This window comes from Labeo rohita, chromosome 1 (assembly GCF_022985175.1).
Source record: "Labeo rohita strain BAU-BD-2019 chromosome 1, IGBB_LRoh.1.0, whole genome shotgun sequence".
NCBI lineage: Eukaryota > Metazoa > Chordata > Actinopteri > Cypriniformes > Cyprinidae > Labeo > Labeo rohita.
Window position 1 is genome coordinate 945,029 of NC_066869.1, and position 16,466 is coordinate 961,494.

General features: G+C 33.0%; 1 long non-coding RNA gene across 1 annotated transcript; it reads right to left on the reverse strand.

The window, feature by feature from the left end:
- Window positions 1-9,691: 9,691 nt before the first annotated feature.
- On the reverse strand, window positions 9,692-12,673 carry LOC127164035 (uncharacterized). Its single transcript, XR_007827582.1, has 5 exons — window positions 12,564-12,673; window positions 12,106-12,208; window positions 11,923-12,034; window positions 10,278-10,390; window positions 9,692-10,019 (listed from the first exon to the last, which is right to left on the reverse strand). It is a non-coding gene; the product is annotated as an uncharacterized LOC127164035 (long non-coding RNA).
- Window positions 12,674-16,466: the final 3,793 nt, after the last annotated feature.

The following is a 16,466-nucleotide window of genomic DNA, read 5'->3' on the forward strand; positions in this document are numbered from 1 at the left end:
CCAGCCTCGCGATATCTGCCACCTGCAGTAGCCTACTACAGGTACGTGGGGTGGCAGTTGTCGCGAGGTTAGTGTGTGAGGTCAGATGATGAGTTGATGAGTGACGACGGGGGAAAAAAGAAGAAAAAACAGACAGATGATGGACGCCAGGACAGAGAAGGAAGGCACTCCTGCCAAAACAGTCTTAAAGAATGCAAAGTCTGCAACAAATAAGTACAATAAGTCACTAAAAGAGTAAAGAAAAGTTATGTGAAATGAAAAGAAAAACTGTACAAAAAAAGCAATATGAAATGAATGAGTGTGTGAATGTGAAAAGAATGTGGAATGAAAATGAAATGTAAATGTAAAGACAAGCAATGTTAAATGAACAGAAAATATGCAAATAAGCCTTTAAATAAATGCTCTTCATATATACCCTTTTGTGTTTTCATTTAGGCTATGAATGTTCACAGCATGTCAATGTCAACAAAGGTAGGCCTATCACTGGCTTTATGCAAAACTTCCTGAACTTCAGCCAGCTCAATTATTGGACAAACTGATCACCTGGATTAATCAGTTTGTCCAATAATGGCAGACAGAAACAAAGGAAAGTTCAGGAAGTAGTGCAGCTGTGCATAAAGCCGATTGTAGTTTATAAGTGGTTGACAAGTGGTGATTTTTGCTTTCTTGTCACCTGTCTTAAAATGTAAGGGATACTGGAGCTTGGTTGGGGTGGTGGGACTGCTCGCGGCGGGCGCCGGAAAATTTCCCTTATTTTCAAATCCAAAACTTGACAGGTATGCTCTTTCATGACTGATCGCATGTGAGTGGTCTCTTATTGATTTTAGAACCTTTTTTTTCATCAGATACTATTCTTATTAAAATGAAATAAAAGTGTAAAAATAAATTATAAAAATGAAAAGGTTATAGTGTGCCGATAGTTGCACAAAGGGTAGCTCAGGTAGGTCAGAAAACGAGCTGTTGTTTAAGCATGTTAATGCTAGCATGTCCAATATTGTCTGCTTTTGCTTAATTTTGCCAATGAAAACATTATCTATAGAGCTTCAGCAAAACTGTTGTGTATCTCTGAGCAACACAGAGCTGTGATTCATTCCTGAATAAATCAGCCATTAAAACAAAATTCAAATGAATGATTCAGGGACTTACTTGCATAAAGACATTTACCTGTTTGATTTTTATTTAGAGTATCTATCAGTCAGTCAATTAAAAAAAAGTGATAGTTTACCAAAAAAAAAAAATTCTGTCATCATCATTTATTTACCCTCATGTTGTTTCAAACCTGTATCACTTATCAAAATATTTCTTTCTAAAGCTACTTTTTGTAATGTTTTGTAATTTGTTTAACACAGTAATGGCTGGGGGTATTTTCACATTTATATTAAATGGTTAGTGAACACAGAAAACTAGCTACTGAACACACAGACAGAGAAATATTACACAATTATTACTTTCTGTTTGATGGCTGTTTTCCTTCATCCCAGACTCCTTTGAGAACTTCATGACTTCAGCTCAGTGCTGATTAAACCAGCTTTAGTCCTGCTGCTGGTTTCTTCTCTGAATACTTGACCATTTCACACCATTACATTTAGACTGCATTTAGATTAAAGTCCCAGTGTCCTTTTTTACCTTTTGTTAAAATGTTATGATCAAAATACAACCATGAACCATTTAGAAGAAAGAAAAAAACATAGCTCAAAGAACAATTGAACAGGAGTAACAAACACTTAACTTTAATTTCTGTCAGAACCACTAGAGTCAAATAACTTACAATTAGCATACATTTTTAGGTTGGGTGTATGGTTCTGTTCTGGGCAAACACTCCCTGCCAGCCCATGCAGCCTAGCATGTATATGAGCAGAGAGAGTTCTATTTACCCTAGGGTTATCAAACAGAACCAGCATTAATGATTAATGTAGCAGATAGCATTAATGTTCTAACAGATTATTTTATGTAACAACATAATTCAGTGGTAAGAGGAATTGGGGATGGAGATGGGTGATGTGGCTCCTGACCCTTACAAAAAAGAAGTTTATTCAAGTGCGCTATCAGTATACTTCTTTTAAACTAAAAATACTTTAAGTATGCTTTTATGTACTTCTCAGATATGTGCTTTATATACTTCTCAGAAATATACTTAAAATGACATTTAAGTATACTTGATTTATACATAGAAAAGTCTAAGTATTTGAGATATTTTACGTCTTCCGTACAGAATTTTCCAAAACACGAGAGAAGAATCCGCTTCCACATGTAATCACAATCGTCAGACATAAAAAAGACATTAAAAAAGGATCAAAACCATATAAATGTATAACTGTGTAACGTTATGAAATAAAATGTCGACCCATGAAGAGGTAATAATAACTGTACTAATATACAGCAGCTATTTTAAATTGTTCACAGTTCCATTTTCTATTTTTCAGTTTATAAAGAACCCGTAAATTAATACAAAATAAAAGCAGAATCTGTATTTCTTGATATTATTAGAATGCTTTGGGGTGTTGATCAACTCCATCTACGTTTTGATTATCATAATAAGTAATTTGTTTTTAGCATTTTTTTCAAAATGTTTATTTATTTTTTATTTATGCAACTTACCCACATTCAAGTGTTTATCAAAAATGGATGCATGAAGCTAGAATAAAATGTTTTTGTTTACAAGCAGATACCCTGTACTTTCTTTTGATGTTTTGTGTGTTCAGGTATTCATATAACAAAATATATACATATTAATACCTAAATAGGGACATAGTAGTATACTTAAAATATGATGTAAAGTTCACTTAAAGAAAACTTACAAGTATACCTGCAGTATAAAACCATTAAAATATTTTACTGAGACTATACTTCAAAGTGTAGTAAAAGTATTTAATTAGTAAACTATCAGTATACCTTTAAGTTCACTTTTAGTATGCTTGCAGTACAAACTAAAAACTTGTACTTTAGATGTAAACTAGTTGTGTACTCAAGTTTACTTCTATTATACTTAAAAGTATACTTTCATATATTAGAAAGTGGGCCAAAGGAGTATTAAAAATAGTACATTTAAAAGTATACTACTAGTACACTGATATTTGTATACTTACTACATCAAGTATACTTAAAAAATATACTTGAACTTTACTTAAGTATACTTAACAAAATAAACTTGAAGTATACTTATTTTTGTTAAGGGGAGCAAAGTGATAGCTGCTGAATAATGACTGAAAGGACCTTATAAAGGGAATTATGATTGGTGTCGTAGTCCTGTAGGTAGACGTGGATCAGTTGAGTGTCAGCTGGTGCGAACTTGACTAACGTGACCTGCCAGAACTAACGCGTATAGTATATAGGCTAAATGTGAGCACAATGAAGTTGTACTAGAAAATATGCTTGTATGACATACTGTTGCAATTCATTCATTTTGGCAACTACTAAAATGTTACACACTGACTGTTTACATTTTCAGAGTTCATTGATTATAGAAAATTTAGGGAAGGTTGACTAAACTCTCAAATAGGTAGTTGCCTACATGTCTCATCCATGAGTAAGTCTATGCAATGATGGAGAACAAGATTTTGGGGATGTTGAGACCCAGAACTAAGCTGACTAAGCAATAAAGCTATAGTGAGCCCTTTTATTACAGTTTTTCTAAAATGCTACCATCTGAAAACCATCACTCATTTTCTCAAAACCTTAAACACAAATCCAAATGTTCAAACTAAATTCACAAAATACATACACACTACAGATCATTCATTAGACACTAAATCGAAAAAAGGAGAACACAGTGCCCAGTTCATGTAGTTACAAAAAAAAAAAAAAAAAAAAAAGTTTACTGTATATAGTCATTTTTTAGCAAAAAAAAAAAACAAAAAAAAAAAAGATACATAAAACTACACACACTTAAAAAAATCACACCTAAGTTTGGTGGATTTACCAAAAAAATAAAGGAAAACACACATACAGACATTACACACACATATGTATATACAGGATGTTGCAAGGGTTTTAGAGTGATTTATTTGACAAATTGGTTTAGGCTATTGAGAATTTGGTTTAGAGAATGAGGTTTAGTGTTTCAGCAAATGTGAAAAACTGTAAGCTGCTGTTGATGTATGAATACGACTTGGCACAAAAAGCGACAGATCATGTGCAGTTTATTTCTAAGAATATTAATAAATTAATAAATTATTAAATCAGTAAAACTGAAACCCTTCCGATACAGAAGACATCACATTTACTAGATTGTAGGCTAATCTATTTCTTGTGATAAAACAAAGGCAATAAAACAGATAGATGTGATGTAAATTGAAAGAGATGTGCAGTATACATTATTACAGTTTTTCAGAAATAATTAAATAGAAAGCAATTATTACTGAAAATGGAAGGCAGTAGAGATCAATTCATAAAAATAAAGAACAGATGGGAGCAAGGCTTAAAGATTGAGGGAGTCATTGTGCTACATAAAGTAATCAGTAGGTGGCGCTAAACATCCTTAACGAGATTAAACCCACCAGAAAACTGAATAAAGAAGAGAGATGGGCGGGGTTTATTTGTTGGTGAAATGTGAGCGTGCGGACACACCTGTGTCGAAACCGAAAGCAAAGAAGATTGTTAGAAAATGTGATTCTTACGTTCTTAAGTTCATTTGTCGGCTTCTGACGTCATGTCATATTACAGTTTTTCACATTTGCTAAAACACTGAACCACATTCTCTAAACCAAATTCTCAATAGCCTAAACCAATTTGTCAAATAAATCACCCTTTCTGCAAAATCTTAAACAAGTTTAGGCAGTTTAGACACTGTTTGCAGACTCTAAACTCTAAACACATTCTCACTCACTAAGACACAGTTTGCTCTGTGATGAACTGATGTAAAACCCTAAACACAAGAAAGCAAAAATTAAGCACAACTGCAAGAGGCTGTCATCGTTTACACACAATAATTCAACATTCTTCACACTCAAATTTCAAAATATTTAATTATACAAAATATAAGCCAGTTCATATATAGATATATAGATAGATATAGATAGATATAGATATAGAGATACAGATATAGATGATATATATATATATATATATATATATATATTATGTATGTATGTATGTATGTATGCACACACACATATCTATATTTGGAGATTCCAAATGCAAAACCAGCTAAAAGCCATCTCGGTCAAAAATGAGATAATGATAGTGAGTGAATGCTCCTGACACCAAATATTTTTACTTCAACCTTGCTAAATTCCAGCCTCAGCCCAATCAGAAGTACCAGTACTTACATAGAAACCGATACAAAGTAGCCAGAAGGAAATGCTCATTTCAAAGAAATACGTCAGATGGATTTAGCTGGTTTTGCGTCTGAACTCTTCATATACATATGTGTGTATATATATTTTATTTTTTTGGTATATTCACCAAATTTTAGTGTTGATTTCTTTTGAGTGTGTGTATGTATTTATTGCTAAATAATTACTATATACAGTAAACATTCTAAACATTTTTTTGTAACTACATACACTGGGCACTGTGTTCTCCATTTTTTTGATGTCGTGTCTAATAAATGATATGTAGTGCATATAATATTGTCTAATGCATGTATGATTTGAAAGCAATTGTTTGATTTTGCCAGAAGAGTCAGGGTTTTTAAAGAACCATTTTGATGGTTTCAAAAATGTGTTTTAGCATTTCAGAAAATTGTACAATGTTTTCGCTTGGGTCTCGATATCATAATAAATTCGATCTTTAAAGATCATTTTAGCAAGTTGTAGCTCCTGTATGTTCATCTTTAGCATTCTAATAATATCGAGAAATACGGATTCTGCTTTTATTTTGTATTAATTTATGGGTTCTTTATAATCTGAAAAATAGAAAATGGAACTGTAAACCATTTAAAATAGCTGCTGTATATTAGTACATTTTTTAGTGATAAGTTTCATTATTAGATACATATGTATTTTGGATGGCTACACTCCAAATGGCTGCACTCCTGGTTTATGATATTAAAATGAGGTAAATAACAGTAAAAAAAAAATGCATTTTTGAAAAGAAATCAAATAGATTCATCGGCCCTTTTCAAGTCATTTTAGAAGTTGTGAGCTTTGAAAACAAGATGACAGTGAAATTTGAGTTGATGTAATTTATAGTGTGATCTTTTTCCCGCATTTGATTATACAAACTGCATTACTTGAATACGCTACAATTAAAATTAATTATTGAGGAGAGAGAACGACTAATAATAAACATCTGAAAAATGTCTAACATGGGGAGACTGATGTCACTGATGACTGTCAGTGAGTAACATGTCTAAGCTTCCGGAGGGTTTATTCACTACTGTTTCAGCAACTAAAAATCAGTACTGAAAATAATCATCATCACTCTAAAAAAAAATACAACCCAGCGCTGGGTAAAATATGGACAAACCCAGTGATTGGGTTGGTTTGACCTAACCTTCTTAGTAGTAACACAACTGCTGGGTCAAAACAACCCAGTTGCTGTTTTTGTCTTGTGATATTTGCTGCTGTCACAGTGATCAAATATCATGATCAGTGAGTTGGATATGTGCTGCTGTCACAGTGAATCTGTCAGTGTCGTCACGTTACAGCAGCAGAAACACATCAAGCTCTGAACAGATTCATGCTTTTCTCCTGCTGCTGAAGTGAAATATGTTCAGTAAGACACGAGAGCATCAGTGAGATCAGATACTGACCGTGATCATGAGGATCACTCTTCACAACTTCTTCACTACAGTCAGTAAACCATCACTTTATGATTCAGAAGAAAAGAGTCCTCCACAAACTGCTGCAGCTCAGCCTGAAGTACAGGATACTTCAGCATGTCATTGTGTGTGTGTGTGTGTGTGTGTGTGTGTGTGTGTGTGTGTGTGTGTGTGCACCTGGTATTCATCACGTTATGGGGACCAAATGTCCCCACAAGGATAGTAATACCAGTAAATTTTGACCTTGTGGGGACATTTGTGAGGTCCCCATGAGGAAACAGGCTTATAAATCATGCACAATGAGTTTTTTTGAGAAAGTAAAAGTGTGCACAGTCTCCTGTGAGGGCTAGGTTTAGGTGTAGGGTAGGTGCAGGGCGATAGAAAATACGGTTTGTACAGTATAAAAACCATTACGCCTATGGAATGTCCCCATAAAACATGTAAACCCAACATTGTGTGTGTGTGTGTGTGTTGTTGTGTGTGTGTGTGTGGTATTAAGAATTGTGTTTTTTCTTTTTCCATATGCAGGTGTGAAGTCAGTTTGTCATTATGGAGAACAGAGAGAGCAGTGAGAGATCTTCATCTGCAGAACCCAGCTGTGTGTCTCTGAAAGAGTGATAAATCATTGCCTCTTCCTCCTAAATTCAGTGATGAACCAGTGACCTCTGACACTGGGTGAAGATAAATGTTTTTACTAAACAGGAATTAACTATTTTTTGGGAGTCAAAAACACACTGAATTCACACCGTGAATTTGTTGATTTTTATCTTCAGTAAATCAGATTTTAAAAATTAATATGAAATATTAAGGATGTAGTTTTAGTAACATTTAATTTTAATTCACTATTTAAAAATGAATGTGATGATGTCTCTTTGCCCCCTGTTATTTCTTAATTGTTGTAATAATTTCATTTGCAATAATAATAATAATAATAATAATAATAATAAAATGAAACTTTCCTCTTCTTTCAGTTTTATTGGTGGTTGACAAACCAACTTAAATTCTGTATCATGTTTTGTTTTCTAATGTGCATTTCTAACTCTATTCTATTGTCTTTGTATCTTTTACAGTATAATAAAATGTGTTCTATCATCTCTTGTGTGTTGCAGTGGGAGCAAAGTCCAGTGGGGTGTTTTGCAGTCACTGAACATGTAGAAACTTTCAGACTCAAACCACTTCAGGGTTTTCATGAACCGAAGCAGGTGAGCTCTGATACGCGTGTCCTGGCGGAAGTACAGTATCACGATTCCTCTTCAGGAACACTTAAGATCGAGTGAGAGATGAGATTTCAGAGACAATGTCACTCTTCAAGGTGAGTTCTGTTTCTGCTTCTGCTTTTACTTCTGATATTAAAATGTGTAACTTCGTATAAATTGTTGGATGATTTTGTTTATATCACAGAATTGTGACACAAAATGCTTTTTTTTTCCATGAATTTATTATTTTTCTGTTCATGGATATGAAATGAGTAATCAAGTGTATTAATTATTTGCACAAAAAGTCAATAACAAAGTGTACATTGAAATGCTTGTGGTGAGGCATGGGCAATACAATATATATATATATATATTGCATATATCAATACAAAACAGCCAGAATGTATAAGTATGTATGGTCTATGTGCAAAGTAAGTGTTTACTAACTGTAAACACTGCAGAAGAATATGTACAGACACAGTGTGTGAACAAATGAGCCTAATGATTTATGAAATCGGATTTCAGCAGGCCTGACAAGACTGTATCCAGGACAGGATAATGTTGCTCTGGTTAAAATAAACACGTCTCAGACTTAAAAATATCTGAACGATTTAAAAGCATCATTGTCATCCATTTTACAAGCATCACAGTTTTTGCTCTGTAAAACGGCAGATGAGAAGAATAGCAGCACATGAGCTTCTAAACAGTAATGTGTTTTGATGGGTAATCACGAGTGTAAAGGATTACAGAGCATGATGGATGTTTCTCCTCTCATCCTTAAATTCTCCTCTTTGGAAAGGGTCTTCATGATAAAACAGTCAGAAGAGTGCTGAAACATCCATCACTAAAGTGTCACACACACACAAGCTTGTTTCTTCATCATGTAAATGTGGATGAGCTCAAGCTACTGCAGTTTGAAATCATTAAAACTCTTTCTTTTTCTCCTCCTTTGCCAGATTCACTAGCAAACCAATATCATCAAGTCATCATGTTTGCCTGACCATCACACCCATATGTGTGATATAAATCAGGTGATCTTTTAGGACTCATTGAAGCACAGAGGTAATTATTTACTATTATTTGACTCAGCACCATTCCCTTCTGTGCATTTTGTGTAGAAATATTGGAAGTATTGTCATCCCAGGTGAAAAAGAAATATATTTACATTGTGCTTTTTTGGACATACTTAATATATTTAAATTGCACTATACTAAGTACATATTAAATGTATTATTTTGAAACAACTTTAAGTATATTAAGTGCATTTCAAGATATGTTTAAGATCAATTTTAATCTATTTGCAATATATTTAATGTATTAAAATTGTGTTAAAATGGACCCACTTCAAGTACATTTAGTGTATTTTAACTATACTACCCTTAATTTTATTTAGAGTACACTTAAATGTTGTATTAGAAGTGCATTACAAGCTAAGCTAAGCTAATAATTAATGCATTTACAGTATATTTTAAATATAACATTAGGTCATTTATAATGTATTTTCATAACACTGAAGAATTCACTATTAATATATTAAAAATATATTTTACAAAATCATTTAATATACCAGAAATATAGGTTTAATATATTAAAAATATACATTTAAAAAACCCATTTTGTGCCAATAATACATTTTTTTTAATATTAAAAATATACTTTTTATAACAAAAGTTTAATATATTACAAATATAATGCAAACTACTGTTTCTGTAAAGACAGTATCAAATACACATTTTTAAAAGTACAAAACTTTTATTTAATTTGACATTTTTTTTAGCCAAAATATGTTCTCAAAAATAAAGATAAGTGATCTGCAGAGCTCCATTTAACACAAAATAAGAATAATAAAAAATAAATCATAAAGCATTTGTAGGAAACTAGCAATTTCATCAAACAATTGAACCACATATGGAGCCACAGAAGACAAACAAATGCATTTTTAACAAACTAGCAATAGCCAAACAGTTAACCAAGAACTGTAACAACTCAAACATCACATCTTCTTCATCCTTCCAGTGGAGAGTGACTGTTCTTTGAGGTTGACTCGTTGTTGCACTTCCTCCAAATGAGGGCCCGCACCTCAGACACTGTCGTCTTTGGGAACTCTTTTATCACAGTGTCTGTGAAAGGGGAAAAAGAAACTGTAAAAATTTCAGCAAATTACAGTACAATTCAGGACTGTAAACCCTGATCCGGCTTGTGTTTTCACTGGCAACAGTACCCTTTCTTGATAGGCTTGGTCTATGCTGGAAAGCAGCGAATGTCCACCATTCTCACATAATGACTATGCTAATGGATTTTCTATATGGTTAAGCATATACAAAAACACACAATAATTATTACAGTCATGAATTTATTATCATAACTTTTTTCCTTACCATTTCTGAGGACTCAGCAAGAGACAGCTCACTGGAACTTGATCTTGAGCTGTATGGGCCTCTTTTCATGGACTCTAGGACATCTTTGAGAGATGATACAATCCCAGGAAACTCTACAAGACAAAAATAAATAAAAAAACAACACACATTTGAGTTCTTCATTTTTAGTTAATCAAGGTCTATTGATTCAATAAAATGTATTTTCTAAAGAAGCATTGCTGTAACTTTAAAACTTTTGTTGTGCAAAGACAGGAATTTCTAAGGATAATGGCAAGTTGGTTACGGCTAATAAGGTTTTGTTACATTTATAAATATAACAAACGATCATATACCATAATGGTAATGTGGCTAAAAAAGGTTACATTGCCTTATATTGACATAGCTGTTAATAAAGAGTCACCAAGATGACTTTTCCTTTCCATACTGGCTGTGGTACCCTATCAAAGACAAAAATACTCTAATATATATATATATATATATATATATATATATATATATATATATATTAGAGTATATACATACACTACCGTTCAAAAGTTTGGGGTCAGTACAATTAAGAAATTAATACTTTTATTCACCAAGGATGTATTAAGTTAATAATTAAAAGTTTATTAAAAGTTAATAATAAATAATTTACATTGTTATAAAATATTTATATTTTGAATAAACACTGTACTTTTTAAACTTGTTATTCATGAAAGAATCCAAAAAAAAAAAAAAAAAAAAAAAAAATCACAGGTTCCAAAAATATTTGGCAGCACAACTGTTGATATTATCCAACATTGATCATTCTAATAATAAATTCACATATTAGAATGATTTCTGAAGGATCATGTGACACTTAAGACTGGAGTAACAGGAATAAATTCTATTTTAAAGTATGTTAAAATAAAAAACATTATTTTATATTGTAAAAACATTTTGCAATATTACTGTTTTTTTTTTCTATATTTTTAATCAAATAAATGCAGCCTTGATGAGCATAAGAGACTTCTTTAAAGACTATTACAAGTCTTACTGACCCCAAACTTTTGAACGGTAGTGTATATATCAGAACATCGGAAATATTTCGGAAATATTTCTTCAATAACAATTAAATATTATGTTAATAAATGTGTTAAACAAGTGTTTAATAATCAATCTATTGGGTAGGTTTAGGGAAGAACTTTGCTGTCCCAAAAAGGCAGCATCCATTTACATTTTTTAATAAATGCTTGTAAATATATTTTTGATATTTTCACATATATATGTTGCCCTAAAGTACAGTCATATGGTTGTATAGATGGTCACTCATTTTTTTTCTATGGATGGATGTTTACATAACCAACAACGACTCTAAAATACCCAGTTAATTTGGCAAAAGGATTCAAAATTGGGTAGATCTTACCAAAATCTACATTAGCAAGTCTTACTAAAATATACTTTTGCATATTTCAGTCTACTGAAGGAACCAGTTGGACACCTGAAAGAGAACATGCTTTATGAATCTTCTTCTGAGATGAAGTGGCAGCCAACCATTAGTCATATTAAAAAAAAAAAAAAAAAAAAAAAAAATTATATGAAATGCAAACACTGCTTACTCTTTTCCTTGATTGTCTCTGCTCTGTATTTTCAAACAGCTCAGTGTCAGTGTTATCTGAGTCACCTGACATTGGAGTAGAGGTTACAGGTGCTTTCTGTCTTTGCAGGTTCTGGAGGTCTCTTTTAAGTTTGTCTCCCATTGCAGCATCAGCTGCACTTTGAGATGTACTTGCACTCTAAAAGCAACACACTAAAATTAACATTTCACCAATAAAAATAAAAATAAATAAATAAAAAAATCTAAAACCTTTATGGCTTCAGGTGGTTTTTCCCTTTCTCTGCAGTGGTCTTCCAGATGTCTTCTCCTCTCTTAAAAGCATCTCTCTTCATGATTAAGTCTTTGTAAACGTCTGCAATTACACACACACACACACACACACACCATTTCATTTAATTTCACAGTGTACAGTTATTTGATTTGATGGTAGCTGGTTGATCTACCTATAGTAAGTTTACTCTTTTTATGAGTAAAGACAACAGACAACAGACAATGCTTTTATACTTGAATCAAACAAGAAAAGTCACTTTATAGAATAAGCATCAGAAGTTTCTAGACCTAACGTTAATAAGTGTTGCTGTTAACGTCAAAGGTCCACGTACTAACATTGAGATATGCACACTGTCCACGTGGAAAAGTAGTTTATGCACCCAAAATGTTATCTTAAAGCTAGTCGCTAATAGGTAACAATAATAAACTTAACTTACCACCAAGTAGTAGTATTTTTGCTGCCAGTATCTTGCTCTGTCCATGTCGGCCGCGACTTGTCAGGCGCACCGCTATTCTGAGTTGTTCGCGGGAGCTGGTACTCTGCTCGTCTGTGTTCTCTTAAAATTATATCGGTGCTGTCCACTATCTCCGAGTCAGGGAAATAAAACAAAGCATAGCTAGGAAACGACATGATTTCCGTTGAAATATCATATCCGTTACCCGCTCAACTTGTGCTCATCTCCTTAAAATCTGTGATTGGACAATTGCCTGCAAATTGTATAGCTTGTTTCTGATTGGCCAAATTGAACTGCAAGGAATTGGCTGTGATTGGTCAAACTGAATGCACTGCTACAAAAAAAAAAAAAAAAAAAAAAAAAAATAAATAAATAAATATATTTAAGTACTGATGATACAATCATTATTATTATTTCTGTCGCCTGACCTTCGGATGAAATGTGGCACTGAAGTGACGAAGTAATGAAGACATACAAATCTTACCTGCATTTACAAGATAATAAGATTCCAAAAACTACGCATAAGAATGCAATTGCATATTCATATAATGTATGTATTACCGTTTTTATAAAATATATTAAATGTTACAAATGTTTATCAAAAAAATATTTGAAAAGCAGTCTAATGTTCATTACATAAATATTTAATATAAATTGCAGTAGGCCTTGCAAGTTACATATACTGCCAACACAATACACATAATGTATACATTAAATAAGAGTACATTAAGTATGTTTTCTGTAGGTGCACCAAAAGTTTAACAAAAGTATGCTGTTGTTTTAGCATAATTTTAAAAGTGTAATTAAGCATATATTTACTACCAAAGTATTTTTAGTATACTTTTTGTAAATATATTTAATGTGCATTTATTTCTGCATATTCCGTAAAAGTGTAATTAAGCATGTATTTGTTACAAAAGTACTTCTAGTATACTTTCGATAAATATATTCACAATATCTTTGTGTTTAGCACATTTCTTAAAAGTGTAATTAAGCATATATTTATTATCAAAGTACTTCTAATATACTTTCTAGAAATATATCTACAATATATTTGTGTTTAGCACATTTCTTACAAGTGTAATTAATCATATATTTATTACCAATGTACTTTTATTATACTTATTAGAAATGTATTTGAATTGTACTTCATTTTAGCACATTTATTAAAAGTGTAATTAAGCATATATTTATTACCAAAGTACTACAACTATACTTTCTGTAAATATGCTTAAATGCGATTTAGTATATTTTTAATGCACTTCAAATAAGCACGTTGGTAATACAAATGTATTAAAAACACACTATTTGAATTTCAAATACATTTTTAATACATTTAATACTACGTCTTTTTCACCTGGGATGTTATCATTTGTTTTGTTTCTATATACAGGCCTTATATCAGTTTCTCAGAATGGATGAAGAAAGCAGTGAGAAACACAACAGTGTGTCTCTGAAGAGTGACGGATTAACTTCTCAACTTCCTGACCTCAGTGATGAACCAGTGGCCTTTGACCCCAGGTGAGACAATATCCAGTATTGGAGACATTGAGCTGATTTGACCTGAATTCAATTTCAGGACTCACCACTGCATTCTCAGAAAAAAACGTGCTGTGTGAAAGAAACCGGATTGGACAACTAGTTTTCTGTCAGATGCAAGCGTTGCACAAGCCTGTGTGTCATGAGTTAACTTACGGAGATAAAGAGCCGTTTGTGTCGTCTGAAGGTTTAGATCCAGCAACTGCTTCCATCAGTTTTGTGTTCTAGACGTGACTCAAATGCTCCGCTCTTTGATTGATAAACTTGCGGCTTGACTAATATCTTGTTGAGTTAAAAAAGTGATAAGGCTGCTTAGTTTTATTGACATCACCATCTTTGATTATACTTTGGCCACTGTCACTATGGTTACTGATAACATATACAGGCTTGGCTCTCTTTGCTTGTTCATACAGACAGTACTCCAGACACTACTGTAAGATACTGTAAGACTCACACCTTTAAGTAAACACGGTTGTCAATCCCAGAAAATGTCAGTAGGTGTGTTTCCATTACAGATTTGTGCAGAACTTTGGCGATACTTTATAAATGTAGATAAAAAAGTATTGCGAAATGACATTTTCATTAACCAATGTTATGCGACTAAAACATTTTTTTTTTTTCCTCTCGCAATAAGTAATGGCAACGGATTTTGGTGGGATTTGGGTGGATTTTGGCTTTATTTAGTCGAAAGAGGCATATGCGTGTATCTTTACAGGAGCAGCGCAGAGAGCCACTTTAGAAACATGTGCGGCGCTGCTAGTATAAACATAACATCAGCTCCAGTGACCACGTCGGAGCCGTTACACGCCGCAGATGCGTATACAGTCTAAGCCTTAATATCAGGGAACGCCCCTTATACTTCAGAATGGCTACATATGAAGTGTTTCTTGGAGTTTATAGTACATTAAAGAATGATCATATGGCTTTTTACATGTGCCATGTGACCTGTAAATGTGAAAAAGCCATTTCCATTGCAGATTCCTTTTTCAAATTGCCTGAAAAACCACCTCATGTGAGCGTAAAAACTTTTTTGTGATATATGGGAGTTTTTGCGAAATTGACCCGTTTCCATTTGGTGTATTTTGAATTCGCAATTTACATTTGCACGTCTTGAAGGGTAATGGACACACGGTTACTGTGACCATGGCCTACAAAGTCTAAGTAGGAGGTGAAAGACTTTTCAAAGCAATTTTAAACTGCTTGTATAATTGCCTCAAAGTACTGTATTACAACACTGCATTCCCAAACAGCTGGCATCCGCCTCCGAAAGCAATGACCGCATGTATTGTTTCGTCTGCTCTCTCTGAATCACAAGTCATTTGTTATATGTGAAAATTACTATATTCAGTGGCTTCTCCTACATTTCTTAGTGATATTTACTGCCGGTTTATGAGGAGGTGACGATTTTGTTCTCTTTGACACGTCTGATGGGAACAGTGCTAATTTGTAAATGTTTTAAATGTTATTCCAGTCTTGCAGCGGAAACCTGGCTGTTGATTCAACGTGACCAATGGTTTATCCGCATTCTTCTTATTATAATTTTCCTTATAATACAGTATACAATAGTCAACATTTGAAGTGGATTAAAACCTTTCATCAAAGTTGTCCTAAAACTATTTTTGATCCACTTCAAATGTTGACTACTGTATAATAATACAATGCCTTTATCACTGCTTGGAATACTATGAATATTATGCGTACCTTATTCTGTGTAAAATGCCACATCATCTTACAGAAGAATTTACTTCAAATGCTCGACTGACGTCATGAAGTGAGTATGCAGTAAAAACATGTTATTAAATGTGGTATTTTCACGTCCTTTCAGATGAAGCACCATTTCTACACAGAGCCGTAGTACACTGAGAAGCTACACAAACAGCTGTCATTATTTCTTTGATTTCATAATCGCGTGATTAAATCTTCCGTGATAATGAAGGTGATATAGCGTAGCTTTTCAGTGAATTACGGCTCTGTGTACTAAATGCTGCTCCATCTGAAACCACCTGCTGGAGATTGACTACTGATTACACAACCAGCTTCACTGAAAAAAATGCGTGTGACAATCACCTTTGATTTATCATGCAGCCCTAATAGAGCTGCATGTTTCTGGATAAATTGAGAATACCGATTCTTTTGTTTTATACAAAGATTGTGAGTCTCCCACGATTCTGAAGAAAAAACATTAGACTACTAAACAAAATAACATGTAATTTACTAGAATTTCAGACAAAATGTCCATTGCTTCAGTGTACTGAAAAATGTGTGAATCTGAATGAAATAATAAAAATAATAATAATAATAATTTGAATAAAGCAGGCAATGTCTTTTGGGGATGAATCTCTCCTG